The sequence below is a fragment of the Thermobia domestica genome, chromosome 16 (genome assembly GCF_964235325.1).
Source record: "Thermobia domestica chromosome 16, izTheDome1.hap1.1, whole genome shotgun sequence".
Taxonomy (NCBI): Eukaryota; Metazoa; Arthropoda; class Insecta; order Zygentoma; family Lepismatidae; genus Thermobia; species Thermobia domestica.
In genome coordinates this window covers 143,713,316-143,727,634 of record NC_137469.1, presented here as the reverse complement: position 1 = coordinate 143,727,634, position 14,319 = coordinate 143,713,316, and the positions used below count along the sequence as shown (strand labels likewise).

The following is a 14,319-nucleotide window of genomic DNA, read 5'->3' as shown; positions in this document are numbered from 1 at the left end:
TATTTTTGATTGATTGATTTTGAGTTTTAACAGTGGGGCCCACAGATTAAGAAGAACCACATGTGCTTCCACAGGACTTATGAGTTTTAAGGACAATTTTTTTTTACTGAAGAAATCAGCTTAATTGTGTTTAATGCTTGAATTATAATAATATTGAAAAACGAATTATAAACTTGGGCTATTCAAGAAGAAAATATTGTTTTATTTATTGGACATTATACTAAGCTTCGATGAAAGTTGTGTTTCAAGATAAGAAGAAACTAAGCAGTCGCAGACTCCGTTGATATTTTGGAACAAGTGAAATCATATAGATTATGCGTCACGAGGTGGTTATCTCCGAGAACAAGGGTCGTTAGGTTTGAATACTACGTTTACATTGGCCATAATAAGGATAAATGCATGGTACAGCATTATCTAGGCCTCTTTTGTGTTTCAAATTTCATGGAGACAGCATCAGAAGAAGTTATTGAAGAATTTGAAGCGTTGATAACGCCTATTTTTAATATTTCTGTATAATGATTTACGACTGTTTTTGGTATGTTCATTTGAATTTTATTTTATATTTGAAAATACATTTAAACAATTTATGTGAATTATTGAAATTACACGTTTCGTCTTGAAGTAAATTTGAATGGAAACCAAATAATAAAATAGACGCGCACTTATTTTTTATCTATAATTATGAACAGCTATGATATTTCAATTTAGATTTTTATTCATAAATATTATTTCAATATATTTGTATTGTGTTTAATAGACAGAAGCGGATGTTACTATTTCATACAGAGTAGAGTTGAATTTCAGTTTAGCGTACCGTTCAGCACCGAGACTATGTGTGACAGGAACCTATTGCTTAACATTGAATGTTCAAATATAGAAGCTAGCGTTGGGAATGGAACTATGGTCTCCCACAGTAAAGATGCCTATAATATATTTAATTGTGAATTTAGCGCTTTTTTTCTGCACCGAGGCTTCCCCGAGAAGTAAACCTACAGATTAATGTAGACCCTGAACCACATAAACTCATACCATGGGGGAATTGACCTGGGTCTTCCGCACCAAATGCGTATCGCTTAGCCACGGAAGCGCTGTAATTACTAAGAGAATAAAATCTTTAATGCTGAACATTGTAGCTTTAACGATTGGAAGAAAGCGGCCTGAATCCACTTGGTGAGAATGAACAAATGTTTTACTGTCGATTGATTTAATATGGGTAGGGCCTAGCTTGGGAAGGCATAATTAGAAAATCCGATTTTGTGATGCTTCATATATAGAACCTTATTTAAAAATGTGAATGTATTAAATTATTGTAGTACAGTGGAATCCATACGAAAATTATAGGTCATTTACGTTGCATAATTTCCATATACCTTGCTAAATTAGGTTATGCCCATTATTATTAATTTTTTGGCTATGAAATATTTTTCGGAAAATATCTTGAAGGAAGTTTCGCGGACATTGTTTTGATTTACATAGTTAGAACAGCTAGACAAAACGGGTTCGTGAACAGCGCGTTTACTGCCATCTATTAACCGAAGTAAGAACTATGTGCAGAAAACAGTCACATGGACTCCGTAAAGCTTTTTTAATTCAGAGATACCTGCGAAAATAATTATTTTATGTATGATTTTACAATGTTAGGAATACAAAGTAGAAACTGGATTTAATAGGGTGAAGATGGAGAGTTTTTGTGAAGCTTACGGTTCCATACATTATAGAGTTAGATAGTTATGATTTTACACTGTACATAGACTGTATATAAGTTGACCGGATTTAGTTTAAATTAATGCGTTCCATTGTAATATTGTGGATATTTGACAGAATGTCTCAATTAAAATTTAGTAAATAGTATTCATTGTCAAGGTTCTATAATAAAAGCACGCGTGAGTTTATAAAATCAGATAATTTTAACAAGAATAGGTCTCTTTGTGGAATTTTATGTTGGTTATAATTTGCTTTCAGCGTTTACCACATATGATTTGTGGCCCTACAGATTTTCAAGAACAATTTGAATTTGACATTTTAGGTGATGATAGGCGTAGATTTGTTTTAGTAAATAATAATATTTGTCGCAATCTTTTACGGAGTTTTGCTGAATGAAAGCGTTTGTAGGATAATTTGTTTTGGTAGACAAACATTTTCAGAAAGCTGCTGTATATTGGACCCGCTATGTAGGCAATTTCCTTTAAGTGATAGAAGGGTGCGGATTAATTTTAAAGTATAATAAAAATTACCATGTTATGGACATGCTTTGATGAATATTGCTTTTTGCTCGCGAAAAACGAAATATATTGGGCAAGAGAGATAGGATTTTAGCCTACTATGACAATTTTATTTTAAGTTTGATTACCTAATTGTAACAACGCGTCATTATGGACCCTGTGCTATTAAAGAACTTTTTACTAGGTTCCTTTGTATTGTGCTTCACTCCAAGAGCATACTAATTATTTATGAATGAAACGAAATCCCATAAGAGAAAGTATATTGCATAAGAATAAACAAAGTTGAAACTGGTAAAAGATTTATGAAATGAGAATGTGGGTGTGGGGAGGTTTGGGAAAATCCACGTAGCCTAGCTTGTTAGAGAAAATTGTTTCGATGTAATAAATAATAATATGATTGGTCGATATTAAGTTATAATTTTGAGAAATAATAGGCTGATGAAACGGGGACAAAACGGGAGAATTCATGGAAACACACTTAAGAAAAACCATGTTTCGAAACTAGTAATTATTTCACGGATTTGTGCCTTCGGAAGCTCAGATCATATTTAACGAATTCTAAAAAGAATATTTGGTGTTAAGTTATAATTTGAGAAATAAGAGAATAAAGAAAGTGGGAGGAAACGGAAGTAGCCTGAGAAAATCCATGGACACACACACTTAATGTATTTTACGGATCGCATGTATAAGCTATGCTTTTGGTGTTCCATCGTTTTCACTAAAACTATTTTCGTCATAAGTATTCGTTCACTTTGTGTGAATCGATAAAAAGTACCGATACTAGTAAAAGGTGATTCTATGAAGAATGTTTTGATCCTAATATAAATATTTTTCTGTGAAAAGATGATGAGATATTTTACACTGCTTGTGAAAAATGAATGAAATAATGGGACGGGAGAACCCACGGTGAACTATTGGGTCAATGTTTACTTGTTATAATGGTTTGTCCATACTGATTTTAAGAACAATTTGAACTGCGTAATTGTTACATAGTTCTAGGAAACACCCCATAATTATACCAGGTAGGGTACCTTGTTTATTGGATATAGTGGAATGTAAATGTAGGGGAACCCGCGATCCCTAGCACCGGAGGTGAACGCTCTACCACCGAGCCCCAGAATAAAATTTGAACTCGAATTTTTCATGCTAGAGGCCAAACAATACGCGTTATTTTAGGATTTTCCGTAACAACGTGGTAAAGATGATTTAAGAAACATGTAATAAATGTAAACCGAACTTAGGTAGTGAGATGATGGGTTTTGAGGATATGAGTTTAGGTATTATTATTATTATTATTAATTATTATTATTATTATTATTATTATTATTATTATTATTATTATTATTATTATTATTTCCTTTATTAGGATAGAAACATCTTAACTTCCTCATAATGAACTACTTAGACAATTAGTGGATGCTTGTACAAATTATGCTTTTCCTCATAATTATTTGATCACAATACGAAACGCTAAATACTAAATTCGTTTTGAATGAACAAACTATATTTAGGCATTTTCACTTTGTCGTTGCTAGGCACCTGATACAACTAATTGAAATTAGGTGCAAATATACCCAATGTAGATGCTTCTCTTCCAACATTTTTTTATATGCATCGTAATAAAAATTAGTCGGAAGGTAAAATTATTTCTTGTTTGAAGAAATCCATAGACAGTAGAAACCGAATGTAAGATGATCATTATACTGAAAGCATAATCAAAGTTTATGTTAATAAGAAAAAAAAGTAAATTGCATGTAAAATAAATGCTGATACGACAATTAACTGGTGGCACGCTTCGTTATTAGACCGCGTTAGATTCCGTTGTGGTGTAGTGACTAAGACGCTTGAATGATGTACTAAAGGTCCGGCGTTCGATACACCAAGCTGTGATAAAAGAATTTTTTATTTTTGTAACGCGAACCGAATTTATTTCTTTTGTTCCGTGGAAATTTATTCATAAATAATTTTCATGGCTATTATTACATATAGATGAACCGCTATCAGAAGTAAATTACAGAGGATGTCGCAAAAAAGTTTGCAGGATGAATTTAATTGAAAATGGAATAGGATTAGTGGGCGTCGTTAGAAAACGGATATAATTTTACTGTGTTAAAGAGTACGGGATTGTTGATTACGGAAAACATAGGGAGTAGTGCATTAGCATTGTATGTATGCCACAATGTAGAACCTAGCACGTTTTTACGGAGTGGTAGGCAGGGGTGTAGCCAGCAGGTTTATGTAGTAGGGGCCCGTCGTTTTTGAGGGGGGGGGCAGCTACAATGTACAAAGACAAAAAATGTGTTGCTGCTAGTGTTTTTGAGGCCTGAAAAAAGGAAAATTTTGGTTTCCTTTTGGAAAACTAAAAACACTATTGTAGCTTATTATTATTATTATTATTATTATTATTATTATTATTATTATTATTATTATTATTATTATTATTATTATTTTATTATTATTATTATTATTATTATCATTATTATGTTTTCTCCATAAATTACGTTCAAGGTAGTTTTTATTATGCTTAATGAAGAACTACTGCCGGGACCAAACGGGACCCACTTTTGTGCATAACTATAAAGGTAACCAAGAAAGTTTTGTCACTTTTCGTGGAGGTCTGTGTTCAATTGGTCCTCACACCGTGACTTGAATGAGAGTGGAAATAAGGCGAAGGTCAGTTGTTGGTGTGGGTATATCCAACATGCTACCTGGTTGTGCCAATTCAGATACACCGTGAACTTGCGTAAGGACAGAGGGAACATGGGACATCCACAGAGCGTCATAAGCCCATGTATGCTGAACGAGTTCAAATGGAGGTGAAACGCCGCTGCAGCGGGACAGAAGATATGCCAGGCCTTTGGTGAGGGTGTCGTGATGACGCGGACTCCGCAGCGATGGTTTAACAAGTTTAAGGATGATGATGAAACACCCAAAAACACCACGTGCCGGAATACCAACACATGTACAAAGATGAACTGAGACTACAATTCAGTGTGAGTGGAGAAACCATAAGGCAGCACATCCATCAACTTGGGAAGCACTACAAGTTGGGTCGATGGGTCCCACATGTTTTGATTCCGGGCCAGAAGGCAACGCGACAGTCGCCTGTGTTTATTTACTGTTTCGGAGCCATTTCTGGACAGGACGTTGACATGTGATAAAAAGTGGGTCCTATACGAAGCTCCACGGCACCGTCATCATTGGTTACCATCCCATGAAACGATTTCAAAACAGCCGAAACCAGCACTGCACCAGAAGAAGGTCCTTCTGTGTATTTGGCGCATCGTGCATCGGGAACTGCTACCAGCTGGTCAGAGTAGCAATGCAACTGTGTAGTGTCAGCAGTTGAGCTGTGTTCAAGAAAAACTCAAAACTCTGGAACCATCACTTCTGAATTGCAAACGGATCCTCGGATACGGGACAACGCTTAGTACCACGTGGTTAGGATAGCTCAGGACACCATTCTCCGCCTTGGATGGGAAACAATATTGCAACCACTATATTCCCCGGGTATTGCACCGTCCGATTATCACCTGTTCCATTCTTTGGACAATCACCTTAGAGAACGCCAGTTCAAATCCCTAGTAAAAGTGCAAAATGCACCTGATACCTTCTTCGTTTCACGGCACACCATGTTCTACCGCGATGGAATCAATGGCCTTTCAGAATGTTGGGAGAAGGTCGTCGATGCTGATGGGGACTATTTTCGATCTTCGAAGGTGACATATCGATGTTCGAAGGTGGTGGGTGAAAAAACAACAAAACTTTTCTTGGTTAGCTTTGTATTTAAATTTAAGACCTTGTGTACAGAACCTATCTACACAAGATTGATTTTCTATGAAATTTCACTTAATTTCTTTACGGTTTCTTGACAAAAATATTTATTTATTATTCGTGACTAAAAAAAGAAAAAAACATAATTATTTTATTACACTGAGTAGAAATAAAAGAGAGAGCTAATGAAATCCAAACTGAATAAAAACATTGTTCCTCACCAAATTTTCCATCCTCTGTCTTTTAAAATACTTGTTAAAGCATATAAAAATATACTGTTGTAACAAATCAGTTTAGTACCTTTGTTTTATGGCTGTATTTATAGTATCTTTTTAAAAAGTTTGTCTTCAAACAGTTAAATATAAATCGCAGTAAATTGTGTAATCTGCTGTCGCAAAAAGTATCCTATTTTTCGATCGGTACGGAAAAACAATATTTACGGTAAATTATTAATTGTCAGTAAACTTTGTTACTTTTAAATGAATGAAGCGAGATAATTTTACTATGATGTTTTAAAAGCTGGTCATTTGGGGGGGGCAGGAAATCATTTGGGGGGCCTGGCCCCGATGGGCCCCCCTTGGCTACACCCCTGGTGGTAGGACACTTATAAATCACTTAAAATAAACTCAACTTTACTTATCCTGTGAGGCTCACCAATTTTATAGAACAATGCAGGTAATAAGAAAAGCAAATTACTATTGTATGTAAAATATTTATTGTACAAGCACGGGCAAAGATTTGGGGTAGCACACTTCGATATTAGACCGTGTTAGCTTCCGTTGTCGAGTAACGAGTAAGGCGGCTGACTCATGCACTAAAGGTCCGGGGGTCAAGTCGTGATACGATTTTTATATTTTTTGTAACATGAACCGTATTTATTTATTTTTGTTATATATATATATATATATATATATATATATATATATATATATATAATTTATTGTTACGTTAATAAATAATTGCAAAAGATTGAAAATAATTTGATAAAGTTAGAAGTTTTCAAGCATACAGATGAAGTGGGCGCATAAGTAAATTACAGAGGTGTCGCAAGGCAAAAAGAGTGCGAATGGAACATGTCAGTTACGTAAAAGATAGTGGGACTTGATTCACGGAGTTTCAGTGCACTTTCGTTGAGGGAGTGCAGTTGCGAGCATTATATTGTAGAACGTTTTGGAGCGTGAGGATGTCAAGTGCAGGAAAGATACAATGTGAACTATTTGAATATTTATAAAGACACAATTGAGTTAAAATAACACTGGACGTTGCTTTTGATTTTATCCTATGGGGTTAGGGTAATCAGGTACGGCACTGCTATAGTGTTGGTGTGCATACCATCAAGGAACTGAACTATGTTTTTAATGGGGAATTTATTTTTTATTTTTTATGTATCGGTGTTATATATATATATATATATATATATGTGTGTGTGTGTGTGTGTATGTGTGTATGTGTGACTGAGTTTTATTTGATGTTTGAATAAACTAAGTTTTATTTGATTTAATCCTCAAACCAGTTGCTGCCACAAGTTTATTTATTGTTTTTTGTCTATACTAGCGCGTTTGTGTATGGACAACTTTTAACATTTTGATGAGAAACAATTCTATTGATAGGAACACGATAGTCTTCTAGCTCTGTATAGCTTAGCTCATACTTATTATGATATTTTCTCAGCAACGTTTATAGAGATTAGATGGATTTCATGTGAATTAGCTTTCCTTCTAAGATTAATTGTTCCCCTATTGTTTGTTTCATATACTTTTTATTACTATTGCTTGAACTTATTTATGCTACCACTTGATTTCTTACTCCCTCTTACTGACCCTTACATCTAAGGGTCAGTATAAATATATACATACTATATTCATATAAGATAATCCATACTATATAGTGTAAGCATATATGATATTCTGTAATAAATATATATATAGTATATACATATAAGATAATCTGTAGTAAATATACAAATAAGAGAAATCTATAGTATACATTGTGTAACCATATAAAATATTCTATAATAAATATATATACATAGTATAATAAAACAATCTATAGTGTATACGATAAGATATACCATAGTTCTAATACAAATTATGTTATGTTTTAGGTTAGCCTGTGTCGACCGAGGATTAGTGTGCCATATTTTTGAACTGAGCCACTCAAGGACATACTGCACTTTCTGTAGAAGATATTTCTTTTCGTTTGATCGTTTGCTGTGCTAACTCGTTCTTATTTTTATTCTAATATTTTTAAGTTTCGCTTCATTAGAAGCTCGGTGTTAAAATTTCATATAGAAAGTCGTAAGAACACTCAATGAGTGTGAACTTGTGAATAAATCGTTTCCTTTAGAAACTCCGTGTTAACTTTACTTGGTTCGTATCTTTTATTCTCTCCTTTTCATTAAAGAAAACTCGTAGGAACAGCTACGCTGTGAACTTACAAATAATTCCGAGACATTAAAAGCTCGTTGTTATTTGTTGGATCGTTTACTGTGTAAACTCTGCTTATGTATTCGTTCGTTTGCTGTGCAAACTCGTTCTTATTTGTTTATAAACCTAATATGTTTAATGGTTCGCTCCTATAGGAATATAAGTTAGATCGTATGCCAGAGCATACTCCTTGTAAAAAGTTCCGAGAAATACTAAAAATTGTGAACTTGTAAATTAATCGATTCCTTTGGAAACTCCTTGTTAAAATAGATTATGAATGAATAATTTTTACATGTCGTTTGTTAAAACAAACTCAATATATGTATTGGTTCGTATGCCAAGACATACTCTGTAGAACATCTACGCTGTCATCATACTAAAAGTACGAAGTAGTAAATAATGTCACTAAAACATTGTCTATTTGTTATAGGATAGTCCAGCAGACTGACCCAAAGACGATTGGACTTTGACTTTAGATTGAACATCTGCAGTTATCCTGTAAGTATGCAATCAATATTAACACCATTACATTTTAATAGGGAGCAATCTTTTATTTGCATGACATCTTATATTTTGAGGGATCGTATGCCTCCATAGAACAGCTACGCTGTGATTATATTATTTTTAATTGGATCCTGTCTTTTTATTGTACTGGATCACTTACTTTGTAACTTGTATTTTGAGGGATCGTATGTATAACATACAATTTGGCAAAGTTACGTGTGAGTATACTGAAATAGAGCAATTTTGATGCGAACTTCTAAATAATTCTTTTCATTTAAATTATTTCTTTCTTAATAATTTTCAATTGGTTCGTATGCCAAGGCATACTCGTTGTAAAAATGGGTGATCATAGTAAAAATTTAATCCCTCATATGAATAACATGTTCGAACGATGAGTGTGAGTACTCTAAAAAGGCTTAATGTTAAATAGTTGTTCTTAAAACTGAAATTTGATAAAAATGATTGCAAAATTACTAAATAACTTGGTGTATATTAGATTTAAGAAAAATTTGAAACAAAATGGTAAATATATTTGTTAGAAGTGAAATTGTTCTTATGTATACTAATAAATGTCTTTTATTGTTTCAATATTGCCAGCAGAATCCATCTATTGTGTTGCACCATACAAAAATTGATACAACGTGTATTGTTCGACCTCTAACCAGCGGCGGTGAGTGTTTATTTATTTTATATAAATTGTATTTGGCAAACTTTAAAATTTAATACTAAAAAGTTTTTAGTTCAAAGATTATAAAGTTACAAAATAAAATTTAATGAATACAACAAACATTAAATAATTAAAAACAATTTTAACTTAGTGAAACCATAATATAAAATGTACTTCAATATTTAAAGACATACCGACGAAACTTATCAAAAATTTTCAGTACTCATAAAGAATTGTTTTTCAAGAATTGTAAATTAACGTTACATGTGTTTAAGTACGTAAACTTAAGTAATGAACATTTCAAAAATTACAATTTAATATCTAAAATTATATTTTCGTTTGCAACTCATTTAAATTTTAATTACATTTTGCATTAACACTTTTTATTTTACGATCATATAAATAAATTCGCTTTAACATTTTACATTTTAATTTACACTTCTGCATTTTCTAATTTACACTTTTGCATTTTAATTCATATTTTTGCACTTTTAATTTACACTTTTGCATTTTTTAAATTTGCATTTTTCCAAGTTGCATTTTACAATCAAAGAGTTTCATGTAATGAAATGAACATATGAAGCATTGCATTTTTTAATTTTCTCTCTTGCATTTTTTAAAAATTTACACTTTATGCAATTTTAATTTACAATTAGCAAGTCTTATTTTACAATCGAAGTTTCATGTAATGAAATGACCATATGAAGAATTGCATTTTTAAATTTACACTTTTGCATGTTTTAAAAATTTACACTATATGCAATTTTAATTTACATTTTTGCAAGTTGTGTTTTACAATCAAAGAGTTTCATGTAATGAAATGAACATATGAAGAATTGCATTTTTTAATTTACACTTTTGCATTTTAATCTACACTTTTGCATTTTTAATTTACACTATTTTTCATTGCAAAAATTTAATGTCATTTGAAAAAATAGACTTTAGTTAGAATATAAATGACTGTTAAACTAAAACTAAAATATTTACTGAACTGAAACTTTCATTAGTAGTGAACAATAACATTTATTATTTTTGCATTACAAAAATAGTTACAATAAAACAAAATTTACAAATTGTATGTCACGAAAGTCACGAAAATATTTATTTCTTATACTACTTTTCTTTGTTGATACATTTCATTGAACCCGGGATACTGTAGCAGCTATCATATTAATTATTTTAATTGTTCTGTTTGTTGTTAATTTAATATACTTTTTCTAATCATGCGTCTTTCAAATCTAGTATTTGATCTTTTCAAATAATTATGCTTTCCCTAACCTAACTTTATTTGTTTTATTATTTTTAATATGCTACTTTTACACTATTCTTGTTTAATACATTTCTTTGCTGATTTGTATTTTTAACTATGATTTGTAACTAATAACCCTTTCATTCTAACCATACGCGATTTTTCTTTAACTATGATTTGTTACTAATCGAGCTTTCATTCTAACCTTGTGGTATTTTTTTAATATTTTTTCATAAACTTGTTAAAAAAATTTGATGTTCTAGTCTTTTGTTTTGTGCTAGATTTTTTCTTAAATGTTTTTTATGCTTCTTTATTCCTTGTTAATGGTTATTTAGTTATATTTTTTTATGTATCGTGAAATAAGTACGCAATTACTGTAACATGTTACAATATTTAGTAAGTTATTAAATTTGATTAACACAATTTGGGTTCGAGACTTAATGTATTTGTGTCCTGATACGAGATATTTTGTTTAATCCTTCTGTGTACGAGATTACATTTTTTCGAAAAGTATAAATAGCGCGCAACAAATCGCGTGAACTCATTATAAAAGAAGTATTTGTAGAGTAAAGATGTTCCTAATTGCACTCTCCGTGTTATTGGGACATTGCTATTTAGTTATCGGAAAGTGTTGCTGATACACTTGGTAATACGTCTTCGGAAAATACTTAGTAAATTATAAGTCATAGTTACCTTCGAAGAACTTCGGGTAAAATTCTTGGAATTGACATTATCTGTGTCTATGTAAGAGCGACAAAGTTGCGCGGCCGTCCAATATATCAGAAGAGTTTGTACGGTGAGGACGTCCCTCCGTGTTGTCGAGACATTGTCATTTAGTTATCGGAGTTTAGTGTTGGTGGATTTACCGATAAAGTTAAAACACTATCTTCGAGAAAATACTTAGTAATTTATAGTAGTCATAATTACCTTCAGAGAATTTCGAGAAACTTCGGATAGAATTTGTGGTTTGTACTAATATGAGCAAAATAAATGACGCGTCTCTTTATTTTGAAGTTTTTTGAAAATATCTCCGTTTTCTTTATATGTTCGAAATTTTGGAAGGTTTGCCCAGCACCACAGGTTAATAGTAAACCCGTTTTTAATATTTGTGTTAGATATTAGCTTAAAATAAATAAATTAGAAGCAGAAAATATTAAATCGACAGAAATCTCGAGAATTACCAACTCTGCTAAAGTGGGAAATTTTCAAGAACGCTAGGGAATTCTGCAGTTGAACACGAAGCACCGACATCTATGTCATCGAGAGAAATGTGGATTAAATCTACAAACTAAACTTTTAATGAAATATTTCTAATATGACTTATTACGTGCGTTATCTGCAAACTCCAAATACATGAATATATGCCAAGTATTAACGTAAAGGTAAAGCAAATAGTGGAAATTATATATGGAAAAGGACGAATTAGTAGCACGATCATAATGAAAAATCGTCTTTACCGGAACAGGCTCAGTTCACGTAAGAAACCAAATAGCTCAGTTAGTTAAAGCAACGAGCCTGTATGCCGAAGGTAGTGGGTTCGATCTCCTGGACGTGCCGTTTTCATTTTTATCACTATAGTTATTTTATTTATGTTTCATTTGGGAAAGAATCAAATTGTAACATATGTGTGAAACTCATGACGATACCAAAAAATGTCGTTGTCGCACTTGCATTAGTGTCCCTAATTTTGTTTGCAAACAGTTTCGTAATTATTTCCCCTGTGCTCACTGCTTACTATATGCTCGCTGGCGCATAGCGAATGTTTCCCAGTGAATGTTAATTCTAATTTGTAGAATTTATAAAGTTTCACAATATTTCTCACTAGATAGTCTTTCATCTACGTGTTTGGATATTTTGATAACAGATTTCCCTATTGAATATTTAATTTTCTCTAGATGTTTAATTACGGAAGAGTTTTACAATGTATTTGTATTGAATTGAAATTGTTTTGAATTTACTACATAAGGTAAGTAGTGCGAAGGAGGAAAACTGAAGTAATTGATATTCTACATAAAAGCAACCTATTGTAGAATGATGATGCTTCTTACCTTCAGCACATAATCTTTACGTTAGAGAGTTAGACAGAGAAAAATCCTGGTTTTTCCTACCCCATGACCACCTATCTTAAACCTCTACATACCATTATTCGTCTCACAAAATTTCGGTGCTCCAAAAACATTCAAATAATAATAATAATAATCCTGAATAATAATAATCCATAATGTAAGGATATCTTAGTTTCTTAGTTTAAATCTTAAATATGTTAGTTTAAAATGCTTTCTTTAATTATTTGAGCAACCATGTAGGAGGGGGTACGACGTTTCATTTTGCCACTCTCATTTGAGCACCCTTCTAACAGAAAGTAATTTCTGATAAGCAGGAGAGACAAAATGAATAAGAAATATATTTCTAGCATCCTCTCACCTTTCATGATTGGAATATTACGTAACATTTTTTATTCAACCAAAGATGGCCATGTGCGGTTAGGGGTAGGTAACTAAAGAAATACCTAATATACAGCGCCCCTTGATTCTGATGTTACCGCTTCTTTATTTGTACGTGGGAGCCCCTACATAATCAAGGGTGACAAAAAGAATAGGAAAAGTGTCTATTGATTCCAGTGGTGGATCCAGCACGAACTCCTGGGGGGGTGAAGTGAAAGATTCTTTTGATGATGTGAAGCTGTCACAAATTATCACTTAACTAAACTAAACACTAGTGGGGTGAACCGGAACCCAGTCAGTTTAAATTGATGTAAAAGTTTAATTTTTGGCTTCATATTAAAGGTTTGGTTTGAAATGAAAATTTCAGTCCAAGTGGTCAATGATCAAATCTCGTGGGGCTCTTCAGTGTAGGCTAATACGGCCCCCTTATGAGAAAAGGCAAAAATATTAACATGTTAATAACTTTCGAAATTTTCGTCTATTTTAAAGAAATATTTTGCTTCGTATTAAAGTGTTGGTTCCAAATAACAATTTCAGTCCGAGTGGACAATGATCAAATCTCGGGGGGAGACTCTTCAGTGTAGGGTCCTACGGCTCCCTTATGGGAAAAGGCAAAAATAAGAAAATGCTTATAACTTTCGGATTGTTAATCTATTTTAAAGAAATTATTGGCTTTATATTAAAGTCTTGGCTTCAAATGATAATTTCAGTCCGTGTGGACAATGATCAAATCTCGGAGGGCTCTTCGGTGTAGGGGTTTCGGCTTCTTTATGAGACAAGATTCACGTAGTTGATATTGCAAAATTGTTTTGTATACATGAGTGGAAACTTGCACCATTTGGTTAATTATACCTCTTATATTTTGCAGATTCAAATTCCAAGCAATAGTTACTTCGCAAAGCTGAAAGAAGGCACTTACTAGTTTCGTTAAAATAAAATGTCTTTTGTGAGAAGTTGTCATGGAGCAGACGAACGAACAGGCACCCAAACGTTGGTTGAGTCGGACGGTTGAAAATCGTTAAGTTCGCTTCAA

At 32.6% G+C, this 14,319-nt stretch overlaps 1 long non-coding RNA gene across 1 annotated transcript in view; it reads left to right on the top strand.

Moving 5' to 3' along the window:
• The first annotated feature begins 405 nt into the window (after positions 1–405).
• LOC145673467 (uncharacterized) overlaps positions 406–14,319 on the top strand; it is a 28,599-nt gene continuing 14,685 nt past the window's right edge. The window contains exons 1-3 of the long non-coding RNA XR_014128772.1: positions 406–535; positions 8,853–8,920; positions 9,524–9,596. This is a non-coding gene — a long non-coding RNA (uncharacterized LOC145673467). The remainder of the gene's footprint in view (positions 536–8,852; positions 8,921–9,523; positions 9,597–14,319) is intronic.